The sequence below is a fragment of the Monodon monoceros genome, unplaced genomic scaffold (genome assembly GCF_005190385.1).
Source record: "Monodon monoceros isolate NGI ecotype Baffin Bay Population unplaced genomic scaffold, NGI_Narwhal_1 Super_Scaffold_15, whole genome shotgun sequence".
Classification (NCBI taxonomy): domain Eukaryota; kingdom Metazoa; phylum Chordata; class Mammalia; order Artiodactyla; family Monodontidae; genus Monodon; species Monodon monoceros.
Window position 1 is genome coordinate 36,151,046 of NW_021703771.1, and position 15,879 is coordinate 36,166,924.

The following is a 15,879-nucleotide window of genomic DNA, read 5'->3' on the forward strand; positions in this document are numbered from 1 at the left end:
CAACCAATAATCTCGTCAAGCCTCAGTTTCCTCTTCCATAAAATAGAAAAATAAGAAGAGATACCCCATGGGACTTCCCTGGTGGTCCAGTGGATAAGATTTCGCCTTCCAATGCAGGGGGTGCAGGTTTGATCCCTGATTGGGGATCCCACATGCCTCGTGACCAAAAAACCATAAAACAGAAGCAATATTGTAAAAGACTTTAAAAATGGTCCACATCAAAAAAAATTTTTTAATTAAAAAAAATAGATACCCCATACAATAATTGTAGGAATTCAGTAAAATAAACTAACATATTTCCTGTACACAGTAACCATTTTTTACAATGCTGCTGCTGCTGCTATATTATAAAAGGTAGAATGAAGTAATGGTTTATTGTAATTGTTCAACAAAAATTAGAGCAAAGAGAAAGTAGTAATTATGTAATTCATGAAGACACTTTTCTCCCATCACCTTCCTCTTTCACAGAACACAAGTAACAATGTTCTCAATCTCAAATGTGATCTCTCTGTAAAAGACCGCTGCCCATTGTTGTAAGCATCGAAACTGACAGGATGAAAACTTCCCTTGATTGCGACATATCTTGATCGCCACACACACACACGTATCCATACAGTGGCACATACAGTACCAGCCCAATGCCCCATTTCTTTGCTCTCCTTGACAAGGAAACTCTCGAAAACAACCTTCTGTGTTCACTAATTCCATTTCCTCCCCTCCCACACTCTGCAACCCATTCTTACTGCTCTGTCATCAGCAACCTTCATAAAACCCGAATGCAGTAGTATGCACCAGAATCAGCTGTAGCCTCCACATTGCCAGACCTAATGTTTAACCTTCAGCCACCTTCTGACTTGTTCTCTCAGCAGCGTTTGCCATGGCTGATCCCTTCCTTCTTCACCTTCTTCACTTGGCTTTCAGGGCACGCTGTCTTCTGGTCTCCACCCACCTCACTGGCCAGCCCTTCTCAAACTCCTTTGTCATCTTTCCCAGAGTTCAGTCCTCTGCTCCCTTGTCTTCTATCTACATTCACTGCTTCCGTCTTATCTTCTAGTCCCATGGCTTTATATACCGTCTATAACTTACGGCTCCCAATTTTTATATTTCCAACATTGATCATGCACGTACTGTCCACGTTCTTATGTCTGTCTTCCAACTAGACATCTCCATCCAGTCATCTAACAGAAGTCTGAAACTTAAAACGTTCACATGACCATTTGATTCCCCACTCCTCCCCCAAATAAAGCAAAGCCTTTACCTGCTTTAGTCTCCTTCGTCCCAGCCAATGGCAACTCTATCACTATCGTTCCAGGTGCTCACGCCAAAGCCTTCAAGTGGTCCTTGCCTTCACTCTTTCTAGCACATCTCATATCTAATACTTCAGCAAATCTTGAAGACCTCACCTTCAAAATATACCCAGAATTCCACCACTTCTCACCTCTTACCACTAAACTCTGATCCAAGCCACCATTGGGTCTAGGTCATTGCAACAGCTTCCCAACTGCTTTCTTTGCATCCACCCTTGCCCCAGCATCCTCTTGTCTCACGGTAGTGAGAGGGAACAGTTTAAACATGTCAGAACAACCCTCTGTCCAAAAACTTTGGGGGCTTTCCATTCCACCCAGAGGGAGTGATCTGGCCCTGGTTCCCTCTGCAAGGTCTATCTCCTACCAGTATCCTGCTCTCTTGGCTATCTCAGCAGTACCATTTCAACAGCCTCCTGTTTCTCTGCTTCCTATCTTGCCCCACTCCCCTCAGTCCTGCTCTAATCTCATTGGCCTCCTTTCTATTCCTCAGATACTCTAACCCACCCTTTGCAACAGGCCTCTTGCATTTGTTGTTCTCTCTGCTTAGAAAAATCTTTCCTCAGATAACCCATTTGACTTGTACCCTCTTCTCCTCAGGTCTCTGTTCAAACATTACCTAATCAGAGGGACCTTCCTTGACCATCCTAAATAAAAAAAGCAATCTCTACTCCAATCACTTCCTATCCTCTACCACACCGTATTTTTCATTTTAGCACATAGGAACACTAGACATGTTATATGTGTTTATTTGTTTACTGTCTATCTGTCCCCCCAGGAAGGTCAACTCCATAAAGGCAAGGACTTAATTCTAATCACTGGTTTAGTCCAGTGCATAAAAATGTGCCTGGCCAACAGTAAATGCTCAGTAAATATTTGCTGAATGGATGAATCAATCTATGAATCTGTGAATAAATGAATAAATAAATGAATTGCCATTCCACTCAATGCACAATTTGTGGTAAAGTTTTTAAAAATTAAAGGAGTAGGTCAGACTTGGGTGAGTTAGAAAAAAATCATAGTTAAAAAAAAAATCATTGAGGGGCTTCCCTGGTGGCGCAGTGGTTGAGAGTCCGCCTGCCAATGCAGGGGACACGGGTTCGTGCCCCGGTCCGGGAGGATCCCACGTGCCGCGGAGCAGCGGGGCCCGTGAGCCATGGCCGCCGAGCCTGCGCGTCCGGAGCCTGTGCTCCGCAACGGGAGAGGCCACAGCGGTGAGAGGCCCGCGTACCGCAAAAAAAAAAAAAAAATCATTGAAATTGGTTAATTGTCCAGCTGATACAATTAGAAGCTGATTTTTTCATTGCTGACATTTCCAATCAAAGAATCACTCCCCTGACTAAAACCTACCACCAGGCTGAGTCACAGGGGACGAACTGCTAGGCCAGTTTTTCTCCTGGGTGATCTGAATGACTCAAAGTGCCAATGACAATGGCGGCTTTATGTCCCAGCAACTCCACTTGGAAGCCTGGAATGAACTGCCCGCTTCATTCAAGTACATCTTGCTCCACATGGTTAACTGGAAATGTTCATTCCTTGAACAAGATTGCTGCCATGGCTTTTGTCATCCACTCGCTGTGAGACTGATTTGAATGTTAACATTTTTAAGTGAAAACACTTTGATGCTAAACAAAACCATCTGAAGACTTTCAAATGTCTGGATATGATATTTTGTGGGGGGAAAGGCAACTTAAGTCTTACTAATCATGAACTAAATATACACGATTTTAATTGTCAGGAGTCCAAACATATCCTGTAAGCGTAAGAACATCTTACCCAATGCTAAGTATTGTGGCATGCTCTTTGAATTTGTGTCTCACATATTAACAAACTATGCTAAGCTTCTAAGGCATGAAAACTCCCTCCCCCGCCCTGCCAACTGCAACTGCATAAAGTGAGATGAACAATAGTGAGGTACGCAAGCTGATAAAGAAGGTGTTAAGGATTTTATTATTATTACTTATTATCATCATTATCATTTGTTTTGGAAAAAACACTTTTAAAATATTTTTAGTGAGTTTTGGTACTATCTTCACAATCGATTTATAAATCTATATTCGTGTTAAATGATTATGCGTAAGTCTTTTGGATAAAAGGGACAGAGTATTTCTACAGATTATCAGGAAAACAAAAAGAGGAGAAAGTAAATGGCTTATGTTGTTATAAACAAGTTTAAAAAAAAAAGGTCTGGATAGCCTTGGGTGATAGTATAAAACTGCACACAAACCACTCCTTTGTGTGAGTTTTTTTTGAGTTTTTCCCACCCTTCCCCCCCACGGGCCTCTCACTGTTGTGGCTTCTCCTGTCGTGGAGCACAGGCTCCCGACGCGCAGGCTCAGCGGCCGTGGCTCACGGGCCCAGCCGCTCCGCGGCACGTGGGATCCTCCCGGACCGGGGCACGAACCCGTGTCCCCTGCCTCGGCAGGCTGACTCTCAACCACTGCGCCACCAGGGGAAGCCCCCTTTGTGTGAGTTTTTGACCTTGCCTTTCGAAGATGTTCAGATTGTTACATTTTCACCTCCAGAGAGGAGAGGAGTTGAGCAGCTTGGGATACCCAGGTAAACTTTCTAAGGTAGTTTCTTCAATTTCTCCCAACCTGAGATATTGGTTTGCCACTTTCTGGAAAATTTGCTTTTAGGTCTATAAAAATGAGACCACAGCTGGCAACAATGAGCCGGGAACTGGACAGACCAATGCAGAGTGCTGTGCTAAGTTCCTCAGCAATATGAAGAGAATTTGTATACTCCAACATGATCATTTTAAAGGGTGACATCTAATGACACTCAGTTCTCTGGGTGGATCAGAAGGTCCCCTTAGATCAAGTGAATTAACTTGTTTTATTCATTGATGGTTCCAGTGCAACATTCCACAATCTTTCTCCTACGTAGTCATAGAATCTTATGCCTGAGAGACTCATCGACTCCAATCCTATTCCATCCACAGGGAGGCATTGATCAGCTACAAGGCAACATGTTGGATACTTGGAGATGAAAAGACACAGTCCCAGAACATCACAGAGCTCCCAGTCTAGTGGATAAAATCTTTATCACAGTGCTGCTGGGATCAAAGGAAGGCGTTGCTATGGGTGCAAAGATGGGGCCACAGAAATCTGCATGTGGCTTTAGAGGGAGAAGGTACAGCAAGGACAGGGAAGGCTTTCCGGGAGATTGGCTCTTAAATCTTCAAGAATGAGTACGAGGTGACCTGACAATAAGGATCTAGAAGTGGAGGAGGACGATTTATAAGGAGAAGACCATCTGAGCTGTGCTGTCCCAGACTGCAGCCACTAGCCACTTGTGGACATTTAAGTTAATGAAAAACCAATAAAATACAAATTTTAGCCTCTCAGTCACCCTAGCCACATTTGACGTCCTCGGTATCTACACGTGGCTGGTGTTTACCATAATGGACATCCTTACAGAAAGTTTTACTGGAGAGTGTAAGCTCTGAACAAAAAGAAGAGTGAAAGCATAGAGACCTAAGCAGAGGATGCTGGTGGGAATAGCTGCAGTGGGTTGAGTACAGCTGGAGGGCAGGGAATCCCGAGAGGGTACCCAGGTGATGAGGTGGGAGGCACAGGCCAGCACAGGCAGACCAAGTTCCTTGGCTGATATCACAAAATGTAGCAGGATTGGAGTTTTGGCAGGTTCTGCCTCTTATTATCAACCAGTCACTGCAGCATGGGAAACCTGCACGGCCAAAACGTTTCAACAAGCCTCCTTAGTTCACCCATTGTGTTTATGAAACCATATGTCTTCTGGTAATGATGGCAACTTACCACATCATGAAAGCGTTACTTTTCCTTGAAAAAAGAAGATTGAATTTTTTATTTGGGCATCTTATCCCTCTTTCTTTTCTTTCTTTCTTTTTTTTTTTTTTTACTATATTTTTAAAAATCAGTTTAATATTTTGCCCTTAAAAAACTGGGTTTTTATAGTTTCTTGGGTCTACAACATACAGATTTTGTCAGAATCAAGTTTAGGCTGTAGGAACACACGATCACGCTGTTAAGAATTCAAAATGATTATAGATAAGCTACATCCAACCTTACCAAGCATTTTTTTTCCTCAAACAATTAAAAAAAGATCAAAGTGAGACTTTTAAAATAGTATCAATTTGGAACTATATAGGATTTCATCAGTCATTTAGAATCCCCTCTCCTATAATCCTCGGCTTTCTTAGCAGACTGTGTGAGGGCACAAGAGACCGGGGCCAAACATCTGTCACTTAGCTAAGTAGCCTTGGTTCAGTCCTTTACCATCTGCAACCTGTTTATTCATCTGTAACAAGGTGTTAAAAATGCCTCTTGAGAGAGTGGCAGAGACTAAGTAAATTAATATACGTAGAGCACTTAGCACGTAAGATCACTCTATGTGTTTGCTGGGGAGGGTAAAGGGATGATGGAGGCTGTTGGCCAGGCTATTTACATACCCTGATGATGCTACAAGTTTGTTCTAATACTTCTGGTATTGTTTCCTGAAATGGGTTTTAAAACTCCTTGCACCAAAAATGCACATTAAAGATTATGAAGTGACAAAACCACCAAAAATAAATAACTCCCATTTATGCCAGACACCAGTGCCCAGCACCTACAAAGCTTTCCCCAAATGGATATTTATCTGTGAGATTCCCAAACTTTCTCATTCACAGTATGCTTAATGACTCAATAATTTTTCTCACAGGATCCTACACCAAAATGTATACTTCATATTTTTATTTGTTAAATAGTTAGGGCCAAACAATAATAACTCATGCAGCACTCAACAGCTGTTACTGTGTTTCCTAAGAAAATTTTCCTAAGAAAATTTAAAATAAGCCACAGCACCCTTACGACTTCATTGCAACATCCCAGGGTATCTTGGTACATAGTGTGAGGAACCATGGGTTCCACATTTTACACGTTAAAAAGCACTTTCCCAGCATAATCAGCTCACTTATCTTCACCACAAATACTGTGAGACACTATGTAGATGAGAAAACAGACTACAAGGGTGGGTTCAAGATTGCACAGCTAGGAAGTTGCAAGTCAAGAAGCGAGTTTCCTGAATTCTGACTCCTGAGTCTTCCCCCTGATCTCTATGCTCTTCCTTCCTCCACTCAGAATGTCAGCTGCATCTTTTATTCACCTTCATTGTTTTCCAGTATTGTTCCCCACAGAAACTTAGTAGACTGAGGTAACGTAAGAAATATGTCCATGCCAGGATACTCCTTTTTAAATTTATGTTTTAATTCCTCAACTAGACAAAGTGTTATTCTGAAAAATTGTTTTATAGTAAGTGAACCTCCACCGAAAATTTTTTTAAATGGCAGCAGGTGTATATATGTTTCAGGATACAGTGAAGTTCAGGTTTCAGGTGAGATAATAGAAAAGTTGTCTTGCAAATTAGAGAATGAAAATAGTAATAATAGCTAACAGTTATTGACAGATTAACACGTGCCAGGCACCTTACTGTATGATTTACAAAACGAAACCTTTCCAATAACTCTATGGTGTCGGTGTGATTATTATCTACATTTTTAAAGGCGAGAAACTTGAGGATCAGAGGCTGTAACTTAACCAATAAACAGCAGAAAAAGATCTGGAACAGCCAAAATAATCTTGAAAACAAGCTGGAGGACACACACAACCTGATTTCAAGATTTACTATAAGTTACAGTAATCAAGGCAGTGTGATACTCACCAAAGGATAGACATACAGATTAACTGAACAGGATAGAGTCCTTAAATAGATCTAAACAGTGGGTCAGTTCATTTTCAACAAAGGCGCCAAGGCAATTGAATGGAGAAGTTTCGCCTTTTCAACGAATGGTGATAGAACATCCATATGCCAAAAAAAGAACCCCAACCCACACCTAGTACCATATACAAAAATTAAATTCATGAGAGATCATAGACCTAAATGTAAAATCCAAAGCTATCAAACTTCTAGAAAAAAAAAAAATAGGAGAAACTTCTGTGACCTTGGGACCCACAATAATTTCTTACATGGAGCACAAAAAGCATGATTTATAAAAGGAAATTAATAAACTGGACTTCACCAACGTTTAAAAGACACTACTTAAAAAATTAAAACACTCTGTGCTTCCACTGCAGGGGGCACGGGTTCGATCCCCGGTCGGGGAACTAAGATCCCACACGCTGTGTGGCCAAAAACAAAACAAAACAAAAATTAAAACACAAGCCACAGACTGGATGAAAATATTTGCAACACACATCTGATAAGGAACTTGCATCTAGAATTTATAAAGAATTCCCAAAACTCAATAATAAGAAAACAAATGACCCAATTTTTAAAGTGGGCACCAGATTTGAACAGTTTATCAAAGAAAATATGTGGATGGGAAATAAGCACATAAAATGTTCAAAATCCTTTATCATTAGGGAAATACCAACTAAAACCACAATGAGATACCATTACACACCAATTAGAATGGCTTAAGCTTGTAAAACTGAGAAAACCAAATGCTGGTGAGGATTGAAGATGTAGAGCAATTGGAACCCCCATGCGCTTCTGGTAGGAAGGCAAAGTGGTGCAACCACTTTGGAAAATAGTTTGCCAGTTCCCACTCCTACGTATTTACTCCTCAAAAATTAAAACATATGTCCGTATAAAAACAAAGGTTTATTGCAGTTTTTTTCATAATCACCAAAAAAACCATAAAAAATTCAAGGTCCTTTGACTTGTAAATGCATAAAAAAATTGTGTTGCAGCCGTACAGTAGAATACTCCTCAGCAATAAGAAGGAATAAATGACTGATATACACACACTGCCACAGCGATTCTTTTAATCCTTCATTTCCCTGAGAATCGATCTTACAAACCATCACTGCCGCCATCATATTTGTCATCATACTATTATGTAATTGTATTTTTATAATCACACATATTCTAATCTTAGTTTACAAATAGGTTACTCACTTGAATTGTATTTGGTAAACGTTCTAGTCTCCATGATGGGGTTCGGGAGACACACCCTCATCATCACCAACAAACACCAAACCACTTGCCTGATCCCATCGCCTACATATTGATCTTTGCCAGTTTCTATTTCAGAAGGTGAACTTACCTTTTTTTTTTTTAACTGAAATATAGTTGATTTACAATATTGTGTTAGTTTCAGGTGTACAGCAAAGACATTCAGCTATATATATATTTTTTCAGATTATTTTCCATTATAGGTTATTACAAGATATTGAACGTAGTTCCCTGTGCTATACAGTAAGTCCTTGTTGTTTACCTATTTTATGTATAGTTCTTTGTCTCTGTGAACGCCATATTCCTAATCCCCGCCCTTTCGCTGCTGGTAACCATAAGTTTGTTTTCTATGATTGTGAGTCTGTTTCTGTTTTGTATAAAGATTCATTTGCATTATTTTTTGATTTCACCTATAAGCGGTATCATGATATTTTGTCTTTCTCTGTCTGACTTACTTCACTTAGTATGATAATTTCTAGGTCCATCCATGTTGCTGAAAATGGCAATATTTCATTCTTTTTTATTGATGAGTAATATTCCATTATGTACACACACACACACACACACACACACACACCACATATTCTTAAGCCAATCGTCTGGAAGGTGAACTTATCTTAAAAATGTTTTCAAATTTTCATGGAGTCTCACCGTAAAAAGTATGAGACAAAGTCCCTGCTACTGTCTAATCTGGGAGACAGAATTCATGACTTTTCTTGGTGAACCCAATTTCACATCATTTTACCCTTTGTAAGAAAATTGACTGATTAAATAACTTAACTGTTATTATTTTAGTAGTATTTCATATGAATGAATTGATATATCAGGAAAATTTTTCTTTATTCAATTGTATGTTCAATTTTTCATGAGGGAAACGTAATATATGACATTGTATAATATATGATTTATAATCCATATCGTTCAGAACACTCCAGTCTCTTAATATAAAAGTAAAATTATATGCTCCCTTTGGGGATGCTTCTTTTTTTGGGAACCCAGCTACAATGATGTTGGGAAGCTCAAGAAGCTGCCCATAGAGACACGAGTCCAAAAGAACCCTCCTCTCCCTCTTTCTGCAATCCAATCCATTCATGGCAGTGAACTAGATTTAACCATGCAGACATCAGTGCTGCAACCCAGCAGTTTTGAAACTTCTTAGCCTCAAGATCCCTTTCTTTGCATTCTTAAAAATTATTAATGATGTCATATGTGTTTGTTCATATGGGTTATATCTAGTGATACTTACTTTATTAGACATTAAAACTGAGAATTTAAAAGTATATATATTTGTTAATTCACTAAAAACAATAAAACTATTACGTTAGTATTAATAACATATTTAATTAATGTTCTAAATCTTTTACATGTTAATATTAGTGGCAACTCTATTTCCCAAAAATTATCTTAGTGAGGAGAGGGCCATTGTTTCACATTTTTGGCAACTCTCTTTAAAGCAGGGCTTCATAAGTGACAGCAAGATTATCATATCCACTTGTGCATTCAGTCTGCTGTGATATCACCTGTCAGGTAGCCTCTGGAAAACTCCACTCTATACTCGTGGGAGAGTGAGAGTGATAAAAGCACATAATGCCTTAGCATTGTTAGGTAAATAGCTTTGACTCTGTGGAATCCCACACTTTGAGAACCACTGCCTTGAGGAATGGCAATGGAATCACCTCCAGGAAGGAACCAGGTCCCTGAATGGTTGGGCAGAGCACAGCCTTCTGCCAACCTGAAACACCCACCAAGCACTATATTAAAGAATCTGCTGGGGTGTCCATTATACAAATATTCTCCCACTATGACCTCAGGAGAGAGGCCTCCAGGACGCTGCTATTCCTTATACCACTCAGCCTACTTAGCCAGCCTACAACCCAGATTCACGCCCTGGTCTCTCAGTGTCTGATTCCCTATTTTACTTCCAATGGCCACCACAGAGCCAGGGAGAGCCCCTCTCCTCCTCCCCAGGACCCACCCCAAACTTCTTCATGTCTCAGAGTCAAGATCAAATACATCAAATACAATACCTAGCTCAGAAAGAGGAAGTATCCACACCTCCATCCCAAATTGAGACCTTTCTCTCTGAGGTTTCATCCTCGGCCTCAGTTTTAAGCCCTCCTCGGAGTGACTGATAGCGGACATAAGCATTCCCCTTAAGATAGCCATCACCCTCATCCACAGCGTGTGTTCTGGCCTTGAAGCCTGGAAAAGATAGCCTCTTAACAATTGACATTGATATATTACTCAAAGTCTCGATTACACAGTCTTTACCACAGTCACCTTGTTAAATAGCCACAAAGATAAATAACAAGAGCATTGACAAGGGCAAGTTAGTGATATAGACTAACTGATTCTGTGCTATCAGACTACAGTGATGGGAGGGATAGAGTGATCTGTTCGTGTTTTTCATGACATTGAAGGAATTTAGTAGATCCTGACTAACATTGGTGTAAAGAAATAACAGACTAGACCAGACCAGAGTACAATCCATGCCTGAGTTCATAATGAGTTCTGCCACTTACTAGCAATGACTTTGAGGAACTTACTTAAACTTTTGACTGCTCAGTTTCCTCATCTGTAAAGTGAGAATAATAGTTTCTACCACATAGGATTATGAGGATTTAGTTGGTTAGTATTTTTAAGGTACTTAGAACAGTGCCTGGGACATACTAGATACTAAAAGTATTTGTTAAGCATGATATACAAAGTGTGCGTATGCGTGTGTATACTGGGTCATGATAAAAAGTTTGGAAAAACTCAAAGCTAGAGGAAGTAAGACATAAACTTAACTTCAGCAGACAGATAGGATATAGACAAGCAAAAGGGGTGTGTGTGCCAGGGGTGGGGTCAGGGTTAGGAGGCATGGAGTGTAGGGGTCTGGGGTTAAGTCTCTCCTCCCACAGTCTGGGAATTATCAAGGGAGGGGAGGAGAACATTAAGAGGGGAGAAAGTTGTTGTTTTACCTAATGTAGAATTCTTTTGCATTCAATTCCCTTTATCAGGACCCAGATGTTTTAAAAATGATGCCAAGCTGTGATAAAAACAGATGTACATGCAGGAAATACAGCACATCTAGCCAGGAAGACTGTTGGGTAATTCAGTTTGTTAACGACAAGTATGGTGTAATAACCATTTGTAGGTAATCACTAAAATATATCCCCGACAATCATTTCTTATGGTTGTTATTGTTTTCAAATTTTTCATCTCTAAAAAAAAACCTCTTCAACCCACTTACCCATCTGGGTTGACAGCGAATTACAGTTAGTTATTTAATCCCAAACTGACACAAGGAGGGGCGACAGTATGGACTGAAGATCTTCACTCCCTAAAAGTTGGAACTCAGCACAGAGAGGATGTCTGTGACTTCCCCTGACCCACACAACAACGTTGCTAAGATCACTCTGAATTGGTTAAACCCATCTAACGTAGATCACTAGGCAGGATTCTAAACCTGACCATCTTGACATGAGTGTTCATATGATGACTCCTTATTTGTGTGACGCATAACCATCCAAAGCTGATCTGTTACTGAGCTGGGGATAACAAAGATAGAGGCTGGCTGCATCCAACTGCACTTAATCTTAGCGCCCATGAAAGATCCATTCATTCAAATCAGTTCAAAAACAAACCTGCAGGGAAATTCTGTACTGGTGATATAACACTATGATTCAGAATGAGAACTTAAGGAACCTGAAAAGACCATCATCAAGCAGACTGTCTTGAGGTAGGTAATGTATTATTATAATCCCCATTTTACAGATGAACCAACATAAACCGAAAGAGATTAAGCAACTTGAATCATGAAATGAATAAAGGGCGAGGGAAATGTAGTGCCCACAGCCAAGCATCCCAGAGTGTTCCTGGTGCTGTGTTGCTTGGGGCTTTCCCCATCTTAGTTTCTATTATTCAAGAACATAGTTTTACAAATCACGTATCAGCTATATAAATAGGTACCTGACCTGAAAGAGATATGTGTCAATTACCTGTAGGGCTGGGTGGCCCGAATTACAGTCTATGTGACTGAATCCACTTGGCATGATGTGAGTATACACTCACTACACGTTTCACACATAAGCTAAACAATAACAAAAAATACTTTCCTTCAGATTGTCTGGTGACTCAGGTAGGGGACATCCACCAAACTCATGGTTAGGGAAGATGAACAACAGGTCTGTCAACATTATACTCCGTGGAGTGTCAGTCACAGCTTTTCATGGAGAAGCAAGTTGTTTTGGTTTTCTTAAATGACATATTTGCAAGTAGTTAGGAAGGGGTGTGCCTATTCAGATCTGTGACTAGGACACCAGGAAGGCTAGCATTAGTGTGAAACCCATGAGGCAATGACCTTAAGTACAGGTGGTTGCCAGGATGTCTATTATTAGGATCAATGAGATACAGTCAGAAGCAATGTTGCAAAATGGCAGGATGAAAGGCCAGTTTCCCCCAACACAGTGCAAAGGCATGCTATAAACACTTGCACGAACAAAACAGCCTTAGCAGCAACTGACAACCAGGAGAAAAATTAGAGGAGGTTTTCCACAACAAAGGAAGTATTGTTCTCCTGTGGTCACCCTTAAATTCATCCTTTGTTGAAGAAGACACTTAGGCTCCAAGAAAGAACTGTGGCATCCCACCCAGCAGTCTCCCTGTGGGCCAAGTGATGGAATAAATGGATTTAGAGTGAACTGTTCCTTCTGAAACTGGAGATCCCACATTTTTAGTTCAATAGCAAAGCATTCTCCAAGAAACAACGAGGTCCAGTAGGCCAAGCCAGCAGCTGGTACGGCAGATGCGGGCAGAGTCGATTCTCTCCCAGAGGCTGGTACCCTGTCTGACCTGGGACAGGACAACTATCTCAGGTCTCCCATTTCCTAATCTCCATAGTGGGGCTCCCCATGCTGGCATTTGGTGATGGTTATCACTACAGACAAGCACATAGCCCTTCCACGAGACTTCTTTTTCCAAGTTCTGGAAGCCAAAAACCTGTTTGCTAAGGGAAATCAAAAGCTTGCAAGAAAACACATACTGGTTGTGCAACAGACATAGATGGTGCCAGACAACTGTCTGGGTTCATGTAAAGTCAGAGGGGGAATTCCACAAACAGGGATAAGAGGGAATCTCGGTAAACCCTCCTGCTGCGGAGGCCTTCATCACCCTATGACTCCACAAATACTCTCTCTCTGCCCCACCCCTGCCACCCGTTGGGACATTAACCATCTCTGCCATGGCATTAAGGTGTGCCTGGTCTAATTCCTGCCTTCTCAGTATCAAAGTCCATGGCATTCAAAAACGTTTATTAATTCAACAATAATGTCTACTGAGCACCTCTTAAGTTCTTGTGGCCGAATGAGATGGGATGTACAAGAGTCATAATATAATAATTTAGTCCACCTGAACAGCATGCTTGGCACTGAGGGTGTAAAAGTTGAATAAGACATGGCCCCAGGTTTCCAGGGGCTCACAATCTAGTGAGGAGCCTGACAGGTAAATAGATAGCACAAGGTCAGAGGTCTACAGGAGGCAAGCAAGAGCCTGTAGAAGTCATGAGAAATTTCCTGCACTGCTAAGGTGTGTGTATGCCATTTCTCGTGCCTGTTCTTTAACTGGCAGAAGTCCTCGAGAAGATCATGTTGTCTTCTGAGGGTCCCCGCCCCACACCCCCTGATCTGGTCAGGTAAGAATGAAAGAAAATAATTATAGGTGGGGTTCTGAGTGATATAATTCGGGGTGTAAGTTCAGTTAAGCTAGTAAAGCCCATCTGTGAAAAGAACTTCCTGTAAACAAGGCACCATGACTGTCTCCAACTCATGATGAATAAATGAAGTAATTTATCGCAACAGACACATCGCCTGAAAGAAAGTGGCTCACACAACAATATGTCTTTTATTTTTCCTCTTCTGGGGTGTGGTTAGGTGACTTTCCCCTGGTTAAGGGACTTTCGGGTCTGGGTACATAAGGTTAAGTGCAATTGTAAAGTTGAAAGAACCCAGCCAGGAAGTATTTACGATTTGATAGGGGAAAAAAAAATCCCTTGATGTTACGAAACTAAAAAAAAAAAAAAATACACACAAACTTGGTGAAAACATTTTTAGCTCATTGACTTACATTTTAAAACCTGTGATTATGTTTTAAGATATCTTATTGGGAAAGCATTTCCCAATACTTTCTTATTAACAGATACTGTATAAAACACAATTACAATGAAAGATAACATGTTGCTTTACTTCCTCACCTCCTTTCCAATCTAGACTCTAGAGGACCCCATTGTTAAACAAAGGCCTATGAATATCGACATGTTTGTTCCATTCTCCTCCTGAGCTTTGGGCTCCAGATCTTCCAATTCTACACAGATAAAGGTTCTTAAACTCTGTAACGTGGTTTCCTTTGCTACGGTTTCTCCTTCTGCTTAGAATAATCAAACACTGCTTTCCTTCCCCCTCAGATTTTAATTGAGTAATTTAAAAATTAAATCTGAAAATTAGCTTCAAATTTAAACCTGAACTTGAAAATTCAAAGGAAAGTATTTGTGGTTTGAAATTCTCTCTAGAAGTGAAGGTAAGGCTGGAGGGAGACAGAGACCTGGGGGAGGAGGTGAATCCACCTTCCCCCGCCCCCAGTCTTCTCCCCAATCTTGCTTCTGTTATTAAGTTCACTAACGCTCCTTTTTGAAAAAAAAATTAGTTAATTACAGGTGACAGATTCATAGAAAATAATGACCAACAGTCCCTTCCGAATTAGGGCAGGAGTAAAAGGCAAGAGGGAGGATGGAAATTCCTCAATTTTGTTACTACTGACTCTCTACAGTTGCTTTATTGTGTGCTCTTGGCTTTTCCCTTTTGCAAAAAAAAAAAAAAACAAAAAAAAAAACAACATACTGAGAAAGGAACTAACTTTGGTAAAAAAATAAATGTGAGAAACTGGAAAATAATAACCACTAATACATTGTGTAGTGCTTACTCTGTGCCAGACGCTCTTCTAAGAATTTTATATTTATTAATGTACTTATATCTGGGAGGTTGAGTACACTATTAACCACATTTCACAGGTGAGGAGATGAGGCACAGAGAGGTTAAGGAGCTTACCAAGGGCACACAGCTATTAAGCTTATATTTGAAGTGAGGCAGGGCAGCTCCAGAATCTGTTTTAGTTTGTTTTGTTTTTTAACCATGAGGCAGCATGACCTCTTTACACTTTAACCCCCGTTTGGCAAGAGCTTACGGAGCTGCCTACGCATAGTTGGATGAAGGGGAGGATGAGCAGGGTTGTTCACAGGAAGTTAAAACAGGGCGGGGCTGAGGGAGGGACCACCACCAGCTGAAGGGCAAAGGGGCTGCTCACAGATTGTCCGGGTTTCCCATTTAAAGAGTCTGGAAACAAACCTGATTGGGAATATTTAGGGAACTCTGGAGGCAGAGCTTCTAAGGTCTTTTTTTTTTTTTTTTTTTTTTTTTTGCGGTATGCGGGCCTCTCGCTGTTGTGGCCTCTCCCGTTGCGGAGCACAGGCTCCGGACGCGCAGGCTCAGCGGCCATGGCTCACGGGCCCAGCCGCTCCGCGGCATGTGGGATCTTCCCGGACCGGGGCACGAACCCGTGTCCC